The sequence below is a fragment of the Piliocolobus tephrosceles genome, chromosome 7 (genome assembly GCF_002776525.5).
Source record: "Piliocolobus tephrosceles isolate RC106 chromosome 7, ASM277652v3, whole genome shotgun sequence".
NCBI classification, from domain to species: domain Eukaryota; kingdom Metazoa; phylum Chordata; class Mammalia; order Primates; family Cercopithecidae; genus Piliocolobus; species Piliocolobus tephrosceles.
In genome coordinates this window covers 47,130,572-47,146,046 of record NC_045440.1, presented here as the reverse complement: position 1 = coordinate 47,146,046, position 15,475 = coordinate 47,130,572, and the positions used below count along the sequence as shown (strand labels likewise).

Below are 15,475 nucleotides of genomic sequence, written 5' to 3'. Positions count from 1 at the left end.
ATCTGGGGGTTCCCCTTTGCTGCTCTGCTATGTTGGAGCTGCTATTTCCTACACTCGTATCTTTTAATTGACTTCTTCAATTCAGTAGTTCCTGTCTTCTAGTTTTCTGAAAAAAGAGTGTGAGGTAAAAATTTTAAAACCATTCATAAAGTTGTTGGTAATCGATCCACAAACTTTATGGGCAGTTTGGCTGGGTATGGATTTCTAGATGGGAACTAATGTTTCCATTCACAGTCCAATCATGTTTTGTTTCCCTCCCTTCTCTCCACGTCTGAGGTCTTTTTTAGTTTACAGTATGCTACCTGAGAGCAGGTATAAAAGTATACATTTTGATGTTGAATTTATAATGTCTTTTTTTTTTTTGTCTATACACTATTTAAAGTCCTCCTTACCTCCTAGTTAACTCCTCACATGGCTTGCTTCTCCGTTCCCTATCTAAATAGAGAAGTCCAAGGAGACTTCCTCGGGGACCAGGACATGGAGGGGAACTGGAGGTAGGACCAGGCTGCATTTCCTAGGAGTCTCTAGGCTCTCCTGTTAGAGAACACAACCCATGGTGGCCCCTGACCCTCCACATGTGATTACGTTAAGGCCTGGTTGTCTCCTACTGATACCCCCAAGACTTTGCTTTAAATGTTACTTTATTTTATTTATTTATTCTTTTGAGACAGAGTCTCACTTTGTTGCCAGGCTGGAGTGCAGTGGTGCAATCTTGACTCACTGCAACCTCCGTCTCCTGAGTTCAAGCAATTCTCCTGCCTCAGCCTCCTGAGTAGCTGGGACTCAGGGACTCAGGCGTGGGACACCACGCCCGACTAATTTTTGTATTTTTAGTAGAGACGGGGTTTCACCATGTTGGCCAAGATGGTCTCGATCTCTTGACCTCGTGATCCATCCGCCTTGGCCTCCCAAAGTACTGGGATTACAGACGTGAGCCACCGCGCCTGGCCTACACGTTATTTTTTTTTAACCTATACAAAAGTCAAGACAAATACAAAAATCCCCACAGATCCAAATACAAAGTTTCTATATTTCCAATTGTGTTGAGAAGGGAGAGGTGTGGAATTGGCTACTACCTTTGTCTTTAAGTTTGTCCTGACATTTTCCTGTCTCAAATAACAAGGAAGGGTGCTTCTGTCTATTCTTTTGCCCTAGAGACGAGTTATCACTCTTCTCCTGGTATTCACACCCATCACACACACTCTCCCACTCTGTTCTGCTCACACAGCTGCAACTCAGAGGCAGGCTGGCTCAGGCCCGAGGTGGAGTCATCACCCCACTGGTTCAACTGGATTAGAACTGTGGCATTTCACAGACTGCCCAGACCAGCGTCAGCTTATCAGCAGCCTGCGTTGAATTCCACCCACTTGTCAATGCTTTCTGCCCAGTGAAACGCTATCTCCTAAAATCAGTGCTAGTGTGACAGGTCTGAGCAGCATAGTGTCCCATGATTTACTTGCTTTTCCTGAACTACCACGTATTTACCATAAATTTTATCATATTCAATGGAACACAAATGGCTTCCCAGGGGGGCAGCATTATGTTAATAACTCTGGATCTTGCAAAAGTTGCTTATCTGTATGAGCTTGATTTTACTCATTTTTAAGACAAAATAAGAGAATCTAATTCAGAGGACTGTTGTGAACATTAAAGTCATTCACATGATACAGTGATTTAGGGCATGGTAGAGGGACTGGTAGATAAATCTTTTCTTGGTGGGGTACTTAGGTCAATTTTTATAATAAAATTTTATAAGTTTCTCCATATAGCTCTTGTACATGTTTTGTTAGATCTACGCCTAGAATGTCTATGGGTTTGTGTTCTATTTTAAATGGTGTTTTGTTTGTTGTGTGTTGCTGGTGTGTGATCAATATACAATGGCCTTGTACACTGAACTTTTATAATCCATCATCCTTACTAAACTTTATTACTATTTGTAATCCTTTTAATGTACTTTTTATGCAATCATTTCATAATTCTAATTTTGCTTCTTATTTTGCTTTATGGCTGCCTTTTAGGACCTTCAGGGCAATGCTGAAGAGATGCCAGTGACTGGGCATCCTTATTTTGTTCCAACTGTAAAGAAAAAGTCTTCAATGTTTTACAGTTACTAATGTTTGCTTTTATTGTTGGTGGTTGTTCATATTTGTTTTTTTGTAGACGTCCTTCATCCAGTTAGGGATTCCTAGTTTGCTAAGGAATTTTTTTTTTAGTCATGAATGGGTGTTGGATTTTATCAAATGCATTATCTGTATTAATTGAAAGAACCGTTTTCCCCCTTTAACATGTTACTGTGGCAAATGACAATTACAAATTCTTTCTGAGTATTAAAGTAGTTTTTCACTCTTGATGTAAAGCCAAGATGCTATTTGCTATGTCTTATTTAGAATTTTTGTCTCTAGGTCCATTAATGATATTGGTCTTTAATTTTATTTTTCATACTACATTTGGTATCAAGATCATTTATATCAGCTTCACAGAACAAGTTGATTACCTTTTCTTCTGAAAATTTTAGATAAAAATTCTAAGACTCAATCTGTATTTTGACAGTTAGAAATAATTAGGTAATAAAATCATTTAGCTTTAGTGTTTTATTTCCTGAGAAGATTCAAAACTACCAGCTCAACATCTCTAATGATAATTGGAGTATTTGAATTTTTAAATTTTTTTCTTTTTTGAGAGGGAGTCTCGCTCTGTCGCCCAGGCTGGAGTGCAGTGGCCGGATCTCAGTTCACTGCAAGCTCCGCCTCCCAGGTTCACGCCATTCTCCTGCCTCAGCCTCCTGAGTAGCTGGGACTACAGGCGCCTGCCACCTCGCCCGGCTAGTTTTTTGTATTTTTTAGTAGAGACGGGGTTTCACCGCGTTAGCCAGGATGGTCTCGATCTCCTGACCTCGTGATCCACCCGTCTCGGCCTCCCAAAGTGCTGGGATTACAGGTTTGAGCCACCGCGCCCGGCCAATTTTTTTCTTAAGATATTTTGGTAATGTATTTTTCCAGGGATTTTTCCATCTTGTCTATTTTCAAACTTAATAGCATAAAGATGCTACAGTAATCTTACATTTTTTCAAGTTTTATTAATATTACTAAAAAATATGTAATGTTTCATGAATTTGCATGTCATCCTTGCCCAGAGGCCATGCTAATCTTCTCTGTATCTTTCCAATTACAGTATACGTGCTGCCAAAGTGAGCACATCTATGTTTCCAATCCCTGATGGGACTGCTATCCCTAATTTTCCTTTTTACTATTATTTATCTTCGCTTTATCAATTTTACCATAGGATTATTATTTCTCGCTGTTGTTTAGTCACTGTTTATGTCATTAATTTCTACTCATATTTATAATCTTTTTATCCATTTTCTTTGGACTTATTCTATTGTTCCTTTCCTATTTCTCATGTTGGAGGCTTAGCTCATTAATTTGCAGCCTTTCTCTCAAGCTATCCTCCTACTTCAGCCTCCTGAGTAGCTAGGACTACAGGCACATGCTACCATGCCTGTTTTTTTTTTTTTTTTTTTTTTCCTTTTGAAGAGGCGGGGTCTTGCTATGCTGCTTGGGCTGGTCTCAAACTTCTGGCCTCTAGCAATCCTCCTGCCTTGGACTCTCAAAATGCTGGGATTATCGACATGAGCCACTGTGTCCAGTCCTTTCTTCTTTTTGTTTATTTTTATTTATTTATTTGAGACTGAGTCTCCCTCTGTTGCCCAGGCTGGAGTGCAATGGCATGATCTCGGGTCACTGCAACCTCTGCCTCCCAGGTTCAAGCGATTCTTGTGCCTCAGCCTCCCAAGTAGCTGGGACTACAGGCGTGCACCACCACACCAGGCTAATTTTTGTATTTTTAATAGAGATGGGGTTTCACCACGTTGGCCACGCTCATCTCGAACTCCTGACCTCAGGTCATCTGCCTGCCTTGGCCTCCCAAAGTGCTGGGATTACATGCGTGAGCCACTGCGCCTGGCCCCTTTCTTCTTTTTAAAGTTGAGCTAATTTGACTAAAATTTATTCTAAATATCAAGTCAATGACATCATATACATTTTAATATTTAGTATTTTTACTTTTCATCAGTTGTAGATATTTTAAAATTGTCATTATTTCTTTTCTGACCCAATAGGAAGTATTTTTCAAATTTTATAGGGATTTTTAAGTATACGTTTTTGTTATTAACTCCTACTGCATTTGTTGTATGTTGCTATACACATTACTCCCACAAATTTGAAGCTTAAAATACAAACATTAATTTTTTTTCATAGTGTATGTGGGTTAGTGCCAGATCCTGTTCTATTTGCATTTTTCTCCTCAAAAGGCCCTTAGGAGCTAGGCTATTATTATCCCTATTTAGCACATAGAAGACTGACGATCAGAAAGGTTTACTATCTTGCCCAAAAACCTTACAACATTAAATAAGCAAACTAACAATAAAATGAAATGAATATATAAGCATATTTGATATAAATATCTCTTTAAATTTACAAAAATGGGGAAATACCAGCCTAATTTCCAGAGCTAAACCTCCATTAGAATTCAAGTGCAGGTGAAATTGATTTATATACCACTGTAGTCAGCAATAAGGAACAGACCATCAGTTTAAAGCACTGTGTTCTAAGAGAACTCTCTGCAAGTATAGAATAAACGTTCTATGTCTATGTTGTCTAATGTGGTAGCTACTAGCCATATGTGGCTACTGAGCACTTGAGATGTGGCTAATGTGACTGAGGAACTACATTTTTAATTTTATTTAATTTTAATTAGTTTAAATATAAATAATCACATGTGGCTAGTAGCCACCCTATTGGACAGCACAGTTTAAAGGCCTACAGAACTAGAAGAATAAAAAACTATGAATACTTAAAAATTGGTTAATCAACCTTTCAAACACAGTAATTAAAAAGTGATGAATTTTTAAAGTGACTAGGGAAACCATGGCATAAATACATAAGAGGTTATTTCAAATAACCTTCAATTTAAAGCTTTTCCAAATTATGTTTTTTAAAAAAATGCACAAAATTTATGTGTCATCAAACACTAGTACTCACAAAGTATTAATAAGTGTTTCTCAAAAATTAGCACTAACACCAAAATGTTGTTAGCAATATTTTTTCTAAAATGTATTTTAACATATCAAAACCATACATAATTACTACTGTGTTCAATCTCCTTGATAATATGATCTTTTATACCCAAGAATGCCAGGAAATACCTGAGTGGTCACCTGATGCAGAAAAACAGGATTTTAGGTCCTCACACCGTGTATTAGCAGTATTTAGCAAGTGATATGCGGAAGAATGTATCGCCTATTTTAAGATAACTAGTCTTAACATTTCCACAGATACGTATGACATTATTTAATTTGTAGTGGCTATAAGATATTTATATAGTACAAACTAATTTCTCATGGTTCTGTGACTGAAGGAAATTTTATATAAAAATTAGGGTTCTGTAGCTAATAATTAGGTCTAGTCCAAACAAGTAAAAAGCTAGAATACTTCAAAATGAAGATGAACAACTATCGTCTTTGGTTTCTATAAAAATGAAAAGGTGAGCTAAGATAAAATAATTCACGTTCAATCCTACTCACCTAACCTCGGGAATTAAAGGCCAGAACGAAAGTATGGTGTAAGCAATGTGTTTCTTTCAGCATTTTGAAGATATATCCCAGTGCCTTCTGGCCTCCATTATTTCTGATGAGAAGTCAGCTGGACTGTCATTGGGGTTCCCTTGTATTAATATATGATGAATCATGTTTCTTTTGTTGTTTTCAAGATTTTCTCTTTATCTCTGGTTTTCAACATTTTGACTTTGAGGTGTCTAGGTGTTACACATTTTAACCTATTAACGTATTTAACTTATTAAATACATTACACATTTTAACTTATTAAAATTTTGCATCAAATTTGTTAAGTGCTCAGCCATTATTTCTTCAAATATTTTCTGCATCATCCTCTCTCTTTCTGGCACTCTCATTACACACATTTTGGTGCACTTAATCATGTCCAACATTTTTATGAGGTTCTCTTTCATTTTCTCCATTGTTTTCTCTCTTTCAGATTACATATTCTTAATTTCTATTTTTTTGGAGACAGGGTCTCACTCTGTCACCCAGGCTGAAGTACAGTGGCACAATCTTGGCTTACTGCAGCCTCAACCTCCCGGTCTCAAGTGATCCTTCCATTGCAGCCTCCCAAGTCCACCATACCCAGCTAATTTTTTGGTGTGTTTTTTGTAGAGATGGGGTTTTTCCATGTCACCCAGGCTGGTCTCGAACTCCTGAGCTGAAGTGATCCACCAGCCTTGGCCTCCCAAAATGCTGGGATTACAGGCGTGAGCTACCATGACCTGCCTCGTTATCTTAATTTCAAGTCCACAAATTCTTTGCTCTGCCATCTCAAATCTATTATTGAGCCCCTATGGTAAATTTTTCACTTTGATTGTTATTCTTTTCAACACCAGAATTTCTATTTGGTTCTTTTCATAGTTTATATCTTTTTATAGATGCTCTATTTGATTAGACATTGTTAACATTAACATATGTTCCTTTAATTCTTTAGACATGGTTTCCTTTAGTTCTTTGAACATAGTTATAATGGCTGGTTTGAAATCTTCACCGGCGAAATCAAACATCTGGACCTCCCCAAATGCAGTTTCTATTGCCTGCTTCTCACTTCCCCCAACTAGTCTTCTGGGCTTGCCTCTCTAGCATGAAGCCTCCAACCTACGGGTGAGCTGGAGTGGGACAATCAGGTCCGTAATCTTGGCCTGACTTATTTGGTGGGTGATGAGAGATGCTGAAGGCTGGCCATGAAGGGTGAAATGTACCCTACACTGGAGGCTGGGGGAAGAGGGGACCATCTTCTTGACTGGACTCCCTGGAGTAGAGCCCCAGGTTAGTTTCTATAAAACGAGTTTGGATGGTGGGGGAGTGGGTTGTGGCTCACAGGCCATAGACTTGCCGTTCTCACTTAGATTTAGTAGTTATTTTTGATTCCATTCATGGAATGTTTCTCCACTTGCTGTATACCCTGAGGACAATTTCTAGAGATTTTAAATGCTTGTCTTTCATAATTTTCTCCAGCTAAATGTTTGTTGGACAGAGAATTCACTGTGTCCTCATTCTGCTATTTTGAAAGTTGGTCTTCTGTTTCTTCGATTTATTCCCATTGGAAATACAGATTCTCTAGATGATTAGTATGTGTCGTGTGAGAAAACAAAATGGGTCTTTTGTCCTTATTTATAAGTCTTGAGAGTATTTGGAAACTATTCATTCTGAATTTGTAGACTTAAGCTTGAGTTGTTATTTCTTGAGACATCTTGATTTGTTTGAACACAAGAAATGAGCCAAGTACAAAATTGCCAAGCCAGATAATGGAAGTACAACACACGCAGTGAGGCATGAAGGGCTGCACAGCCATGAAATAAGTGTCATAAGATCCTTGATAACAAAAGCACTTGGGGGTTTGTCATTGTGCTCCAAAACAGTGCCTTGGCCTTCTTAGGGTTTCTAGTAAATCAATGATCCATTCATTCATGTGCTAAATACAACAGGACTGCCTCCTAGATAGGCCCTCTGTGAGGTGCTAGGTACACGATAGTGGGCAAACTGTCCCTGACGTCTGTGCTCCTTGGCAAGAGAGACCAATCACACACAAATGTGCAACCACAGATTGTGTGAGTGCTAGAAAGGAAATAAAGAGTGCTGGGAGAGACAGCATGGGGTGGTAGGATGGTCTAGTCAGGGTCATCAGGGAAGGCTTCTTAAAGGAAGGTGATCTTTAAGCTAAGCCTAAACAGAGAGAAGCAACGAGTCATGCAAAGGCTGAGAGAACACTGAAAATAGAGAGCATAGCATGTATGAAATCCTAGGATGGGAAAGAGGTTTTCCATGGCTGAGACACTGGAAGGAGGCTAGAAGATAATAAGAGAGAAAGACAAGATAGGTGTCTTAGTCCATTTGAGCTGCTCTAACAAAAATACCACAGACTAGGGGGGTCATAAACAATAGAAATGTATTGCTCACAGTTCTGGAGGCTGGGAAGTCCCAGATCAAAGCACCAGCAGGTTTGGCATCTGGCGAGGGCCTGCTGCCTCATAGACGGCTGTCTTTTCGAAGCAACCTCCTATGGTGGAAGGGTTAATGACTCTCTCGGGCCTCTTTTATAAGGACGTTAATCCCAAAGGTCCCACCCCCTAAATATCTTGGGGGTGAAGATTTCAACATATGAATTTTGGGGGAGATGCAAACATTCAGACCATAGCAATAGGAGAACGCAGGGATAAGAGGAAAGACTACTTATTGCATTATTCTTACTTTAAAATTAAACTTATATTTAGAAAAAAATTAAAAATTTGATAAAAATTATTTTCTCTTGGAAGGAAGGGAATAACAGCATTGGTGAGGGAAAGGGTTTTGTGAGGAGTTCGCTTGAAGAGAGAACTTTTAGACAGTCTCTTTAGACCCAGTGGGAGTCTAATCAATCCACCGCCCTAATCAATGACAAATGCCTGAGAGGAAGGAGTGAAGGTACAAAGTAGTGCTCATTGGCTAGCATGTTTTCTTTTGTTTATATAGTGTTAAAGTTTTCAGAAACTAGTAACTAAAATTAAGAACTGGAAGACTTTACATAAAATTCAACTTTCCAGTTATCTTGAGAAACTTGCAACCCTGGTAGTGGCTGCCTCAGGATGAGACACGGGCTTCGAAGTCCATCCTGGTGCCCTCCCCTCCATGCCTGGTCCCAGTCCTCAGATGCTGCCACCCTCTTTGCCTCTTTGGTTTCTGTCAGCATGTGAGAACACATTCAAGAAACATTTCAAGGTAGAGACTGGAGAGCATAGTTGTGGGTAAGGGATGCGGGACAGAGTGCCTGCGCTGGCCTGAGATTCGGAGGAGGTGAGTGGGTGTGAAGAGTATAGAGCAGCCTCGGCATCAGGCATAGGATGGGCCTCATTTCAGAGAACAGGGAGCTGTGGAAGAACCCAGAGGCTGCTCAAGTGACTTGAGGCAGGATGCAAGTGAGAACGGGGCTGATTAACACAGAACTGGAAAGGGCAAACTGCTCTATGGAGAATGTGACTCGAAACAGGAGGGCAGGAACATTGGGATCCCAGCTCTGCCACTATCGACAAGGCACAGAAACTCTCTGGGCTGAGAATCCTTTTATAAGATAAGTGGATACTCTCTAGAAGTCCTTTCAGTTATTTTTGTTTAAGGAATGTTAAATAGATATGTATCTATAGAGAAGGCTGCAGCTGCAGCTCAGGCACCAGCACCCAAGTTGAGGAGCAGATGCTCACTGTGTGTGGCTGTGCTCTGCATGACAACCAGCAGACACCAGCACCATCCTTAGTAAGCTCTGAAATACTGGGAACCAGTGGCTAGCCAGGCCACAGCAGGCTCAAGAGATCTGACATCTTAAAGTTATGTGATTAATGTTCATAAAATGCAGCTTCCACACTTTGGGAAGCAGTTGAGTACATTCCTTTGCTGTCCTGTCACAGAATACCCACTGCCAAGGCAAAGGTATGCATCCAGTACACCACACTCTCTGCTGCTAGCGATCTTGAGGTAAGGCCTGGGCTGCAGGCGACTTCTCTGCCCCATGCAGCACTGAGCATGGTTGGTGGGTCCCTTATACCTGGTGTGACGGGATGCTGCTATCTACAGGAGTGATTAACTAAGTGCTTAGAACAGCCATGATAAAATATCTCACAGAGAAGAAGTAGGACATGTGTGTTTAGAATGAAAGTCTCAGAACTGCACTGATTCCATCAGCCAGAGAGCCATTCAAAACTTCTTGGAATAAGAGTCTGCCAAGTGAATTCCACTTATTTAATGTTTAAGATCAATGCTTCTCCCATAGACACTTACCCAAATAACCCCCACTTTCATGACTATAACACTGCGGTGCAGGGGAGCAGACACCACACGACATGAATGGACACGGGCACTAGGAGTTCAGGTACCTGCACAATCCAGGTTATGTGAATTCGTTTCACAGTCAGTTAAGTGCCTGCATCTCTTCTGCGCTCAAATCTTAGTTTCCTTCACCTACCAGACAAATGCGTGTTGTTACAGATGTAGTTAACTGACAAGAAAATAGGGTTCCCTCTCATTAAGTGCCAGCTCTCTTAAGTCCTGAAGCAGGTGTCTGCGTTTTTGTAAAAGGCCTAATCTTATGGGAAGGTGCTCACAGGAAGGTGCTTGAGAATGGCACAGGGCATACCATTTCACATAGATGCGGCCTTACAATGGTGACCTCATCATTCAGCTACTGCTGTTTGGCTTTGCAAGGTAAAGTTCCAATGTGGGTAAAGCAATACATAATCATTAGAATACCATGTCTACAGCGGGTCCCTACCCTTAGCCACCCACACTCCAACCCTCTCAACTGGGAAAACAAGGCAGCAGTCAGAAAGTGGTTCCAGGGAAACAGGGTAGCAGCAGAATAGCCTGTTTCAGGCATCAGCAGCCATTCTGCAGGACTTGGATTCTGTGCATTTCTGAGCCATGAGGGTGAGGCCTGGATCATGTTGGAAGAGCCGATTAAAACTGGTGCCAAATGAAACCACATTCCACTGCGCATTCCCAGCAACATAAAATAAGACAGATAAGAGGTTCCTTGTTCACGTTGGAAGTACAAAAGTCCATTATGAAGTTAATATTTGTCTTTAAGAATTTTTTTCCTTTTCTTACCAACTTAATGTCCATTATGCCAATTAAAGAATATTTCAGAAACTGTAAAAATACATGTCTTGTTTATCTGTAACGGCAACAGAACAAATCACAGGGAATAAAAAAATAAAACTCTTGATTTGTAGTGGAAGTTGTGGGAGTACAATTTAATTTCTCTTTTTAAAAAGTTTTAAATGTCCCTTTCTCGTTTCCAAAACTACGTGTTTTCCCTTTCTTTCATTCACTGGCTCAGTTTCATAGCTACACGAAGGAGGGACAGCGAGAGCACAGCAAACGTGTGTGCCTGCGCACGCATGTGCTGAGAGGGCAGATTAAGTGGCTATGTGGGATGTTTACGTGAGTTATGGGAGCAGTTCTTAGCAGTCCACCAAGAATTCCCGGAATCGGAGTCAGGCCCGGCTGTTTCATTCTAGGTCACTGTCAACTTAAGCAGGCTCTAAAGATCAACAAAGACCTGCCCTCCACTTTATAATCTCTTATGAAGCCTCAACCCAAGGAAAAAACAGAAGAAATCAGAGGATGAAGTGATAAAAACAGAGAGAAAAAAACGGAGCATGGGGAGAAGAGAAGAGGGCTGGAACCTGAGCGCAAGGGAGCCACTGAGAAAAGGCGGGGGCGAGGGCGAGGGCGGGGGGGGGGGGGGGAGGGGGCGGGGGGGGGGGGGGGGCCTCGGGCACGCCTGGGGGGGGGGGGCCTCGCCCACTCCTGCAGAGGCTTGGGAGGACGGCCGGGAAACCAGAGACAGCAGGACATTGTGTTCTTCTTCTCAAAAACAACCAGCCTCTGCACTCCCAAAGTAAACAGTTAATCCTGTTGTTTATCTTTTTAACATGAGATGTTAGCACGACTTCTACTGCACAGAAATGTGGTTTTTATTCATTTAAAAATCATATTTTCTCTTTGCTGAAATAAAAGTGTGACATGTAAACTTTTAAATATCAATGAACTGAAAGGAGTAGCAATCTTACTTTCCTAAAAGTGACTTAACCAAAAGAAGACAAAAAACCTCAGCCTTTTTCTTTTGAGACAGGGCCACCCTCCTTCTGTCTCTCAGGCTGGAGTACCGTGCTGTCATCTCGGCTCCCTGCAGCCTCCACCTCCTGGGCTCAACTGATCCTCCCACCTCAGCCTCCAGAGTAGCTGGGACCACAGGCACACTTCACCACCTCACCCGGCTAATTTTTGTATTTTTGGTAGAGACAGGGCTAGGCCATGTTGCCCAGGCTAGTCTCAAACTCCTGGGCTCAAGTGATCCACCAGCCTCAGCCTCCCAACATGCTGGAATTACAGGTGTGAACCACTGCGACCGGCTGAGAAGGGTCTTTTCTTTCTTTTTTTTTTTTTGAGATGGAGTTTTGCTCTTGTTGATCAGGCTGGAGTGCAATGGCGCGATCTTGGCTCACTGCAATCTCCACCTCACCAGTCCAAGCGATTCTCCTGCCGCAGCCTCCTGAGTAGCTGGTTACAGGTGCCTGCCACCACGCCCAGCTAATTTTTTGTATTTTTAGTAGAGACGGGGTTTCACTACGTTGGCCAGGCTGGTCTCGAACTACTGACCTCAGGCAATCCATCAGCCTCGACCTCCCAAAGTGCTGGGATTACTGGCATGAGCCACCAAGTCTGGCCGAGAAAGGCCTTTTCCATACTCACACACCATCTTTATTTTAGAAAAATATTGTGTTGCTGAGATCAACAACAACAAAACCCTGTGCAAGCTTGGTCTTTCAGGAAGACACAAATAAAATCGCTGACACAACTGGTGCCAGTCTGGACTTTGATTTGTTTACTGCTGGTGAATATAAAACTTTTTTTTTAGATGGAGTTTCTCTCTTGTTGCCCAGGCTGGAGTGCAATGGCGGGTCTCGGCTCACTGCAACCTCTGCCTCCTGGGTTCAAGCGATTCTCCTGCCTCCGCCTCCTGAGTAGCTGGGACTACAAGCATGCCCACTATGCCCAGCTGATTTTGCATTTTTAGTAGAGACGGGGTTTCTTCATGTTGGTCAGGCTGGTCTTGAACTCCCAACCACAGGTGATCTGCCCGTCTAAGCCTCCCAAAGTGCTTGGGTTTACAGGTGTAAGCCACTGCACCCGGCCAAGATGTCTTGTAATTTGATAGATGTTCACCCATGGAACAAGTTTTCAAAGATACTTACCTCTTGCCTTTTTATTTTTTGAGACAGGGTCTCAATCTGTTGCTCAGGCTGGAATGCAGTGGCATGATCATGGCTCAGTGTAGCCTCAACCTCCTGAGCTCAAGTGATCATTCCACTGCATTCTCCCAAATAGCTGGGACTAAGGCCTGTGCTACCGTGCCCAACTAATTTTTAAATTTTTTGTAGAGATGGGGTCTCACTGTATTGCTCAGGCTAGTCTGGAACTCCTGGGCTCAAGGGATCTTCCTGCCTTCGCTTCCCAAAGTGCTCGGATTGGAGGCAAGCGTCATTGCTTTCAGCCTGCCTTTTTATTAACTGAAATTTTTATTAATTGTAGAATCGCATGCAGTCCTAAGAAATACCACAGAGAGAACTCCTGTACACCTTACCCAGTTACCCCAAGAGTATAAACTATATATACTAGTAAACAATAATACAATATCACAACTAGGATACTGACATTGATAAAACCTGCCACTCTTTTACTTGGATGTGTGTCACATATTTAGTTTGACAGTTTTATCACCTGTGTAGGATCCTGTAACTTCTACCACAGTCAAAATACTGAACTGTTCCATTACCATAAGGGTCCCTCAGGCTGCCCTTTAATAACTCATCTCCTTCCATCTCCCAACCCTCATGACTAACATCAGAAAAACATTAAACTGTCCTCTCTTTAAAATTTTGCCATTTCAAAAATGTTATAAAAATTGAATCATCCAGTATACAATTTTTGGGATTGGATTTTTTTTTCCTCAGCACAATTCCCTGGTAATTAAAACAAGCTATTATGCCTTTTATTTTTATAACAGCTTTACTGAGGTATAATTCACATACCATAGAATGGACCTGTTTATATTGTAGCAAAATACACATAAAATAAAATTTACTATTTTAATCCTTTTAAAGTGTACCACCGTAGCATTAAGTATATTCGCAATGTTCTGCAACCATCAGTGCTATCTAATTCCAGGATATTTTTATCATCCCAAAAGGAAACCTCCATCCATCAATTACTCCTATTCTCCCCTCCCCTGAGTCCCTGGCAACAATTGACCAGATTTCTGCCTCTATGGATTTGCCTGTTCTAGTTATTTCACAAAAATGGACTCATATGATATGTGGCCTTCTGTGCCTAGCTTCTTTTCACTTAGCATGATCTTTTCTAGGTTCACTCATGTTATAGCATGGATCAGTATTTCATTCCTTTTTGTTGCTGAATGATATTCCATTACGTGGATATAACACATTTATTTATCTTCTATCAGCTGACAGACATTGCAGTTGTTTTGACAGTTTTGCATTATGAGTAATGTTGCTATGGAGTGATTGTGTAGAAGTTACATGGACATATGTTTTCAATTCTCAAGAGTATATACCTAGGAGTGAAAATTCCGGGTTATATGGTAATTCCATGTTTAACTTTTTGGGGAACTGCCTCACTGTTTCTCAAAATGGCTGCAACATTTTGCATTCTCATCAGTAGTGTGCAAAGATTCCAACTTCTCCACAACTGAATTCATCCACACTTGGTATTGTCCTTTTGATTGCCATCCTAGTGACTGTGAAGTGGTATCTCATTGTGGTTTTTATCTGCATTTCCCTAGTATCTAATGATGTTGATCATCATGTGCTTACTGTCCATTTGCATATTTTGAATAAATGTCTATTCAAAATTTTCAACCATCTTTTATTTGGGTATCTTTTTAACTGTTGAGTTGTAAGTGTTTTTTACATATTCCAGATACAAGTCCCCTATCAGATTAGTGATTTGCAAATTTCTTTTTTGAGGCATTAAAGTTTTTAATTTTGATGAAGTCCCATTTATGTATTTTTTCTTTTGTTGTTTATGATTTTGTTGTCACATCCAAGAAACCATTGCCTAATATGTAAGGTTAGGAAGATATAGTCCTACATTATCTTCTGAGAAATTTAGTTCTTACATTAGGTCTGTGATCCATTTTGCAGTAATTTTTGTGCATGGCATGAAGCAGGGGTCCACCTTAATTCTTTTATATGTGGATACCTAGTCATTCCAAAACCACTCATTGGAATGACTCTTCTTTCTCCACTGAATTGCCTGACACCCATGTCAAAACTCAATGGACCAAAAATGTAAGGTATTATGCCTTTTTAAGAACATATACATCATGCCAGTAGTATTAAAAGATAATGTCTTATATGGGTGTAGGTATTAAGAAAGAAAAGAGTCTAAACCTTCTCAAGAAGATCAACCAGAATTTTATCATTGACAAAGAGTTACACGAATGCATCTATATTTCCTAGGGTACACAGAATAAAATCACTGCTGCATTTATTTAGGCCAATGAATACACAGCTAATGTAACTGGCCAGTATCTCTCTTTCTATAGATCTGTTACTTTACCATCTTTATGCAGAGATCCCTCTTGAAGAAAGCCCCACCGTTCTCCCAGTCACCGAGTCTCAAAACCTGGGAGTACTCTATTTCCTTTCACATCCAGTTGCTGTAACCTGTCCATTTTCCCTCCGCATCACCTTTTTAATATTCTCCTCCTCATCCCCATTGTCATGGTCTTGTCCTTCCTGCCACCTACATGGATTAGGCAGGTGATTCCCAACCTGTCTCTTAACCCCTGTTCTTTCCTTT

General features: G+C 40.8%; 1 protein-coding gene and 1 non-coding gene across 10 annotated transcripts in view; both read right to left on the bottom strand.

Moving 5' to 3' along the window:
* Positions 1-15,475, bottom strand: part of LOC113219520 (DNA repair-scaffolding protein) — a 457,358-nt gene that overhangs the window by 70,616 nt on the left and 371,267 nt on the right. The window lies entirely within an intron of this gene.
* LOC111525277 lies at positions 3,089-3,195 on the bottom strand. The gene has a single exon (XR_002726039.1). It is a non-coding gene; the product is annotated as a U6 spliceosomal RNA (small nuclear RNA).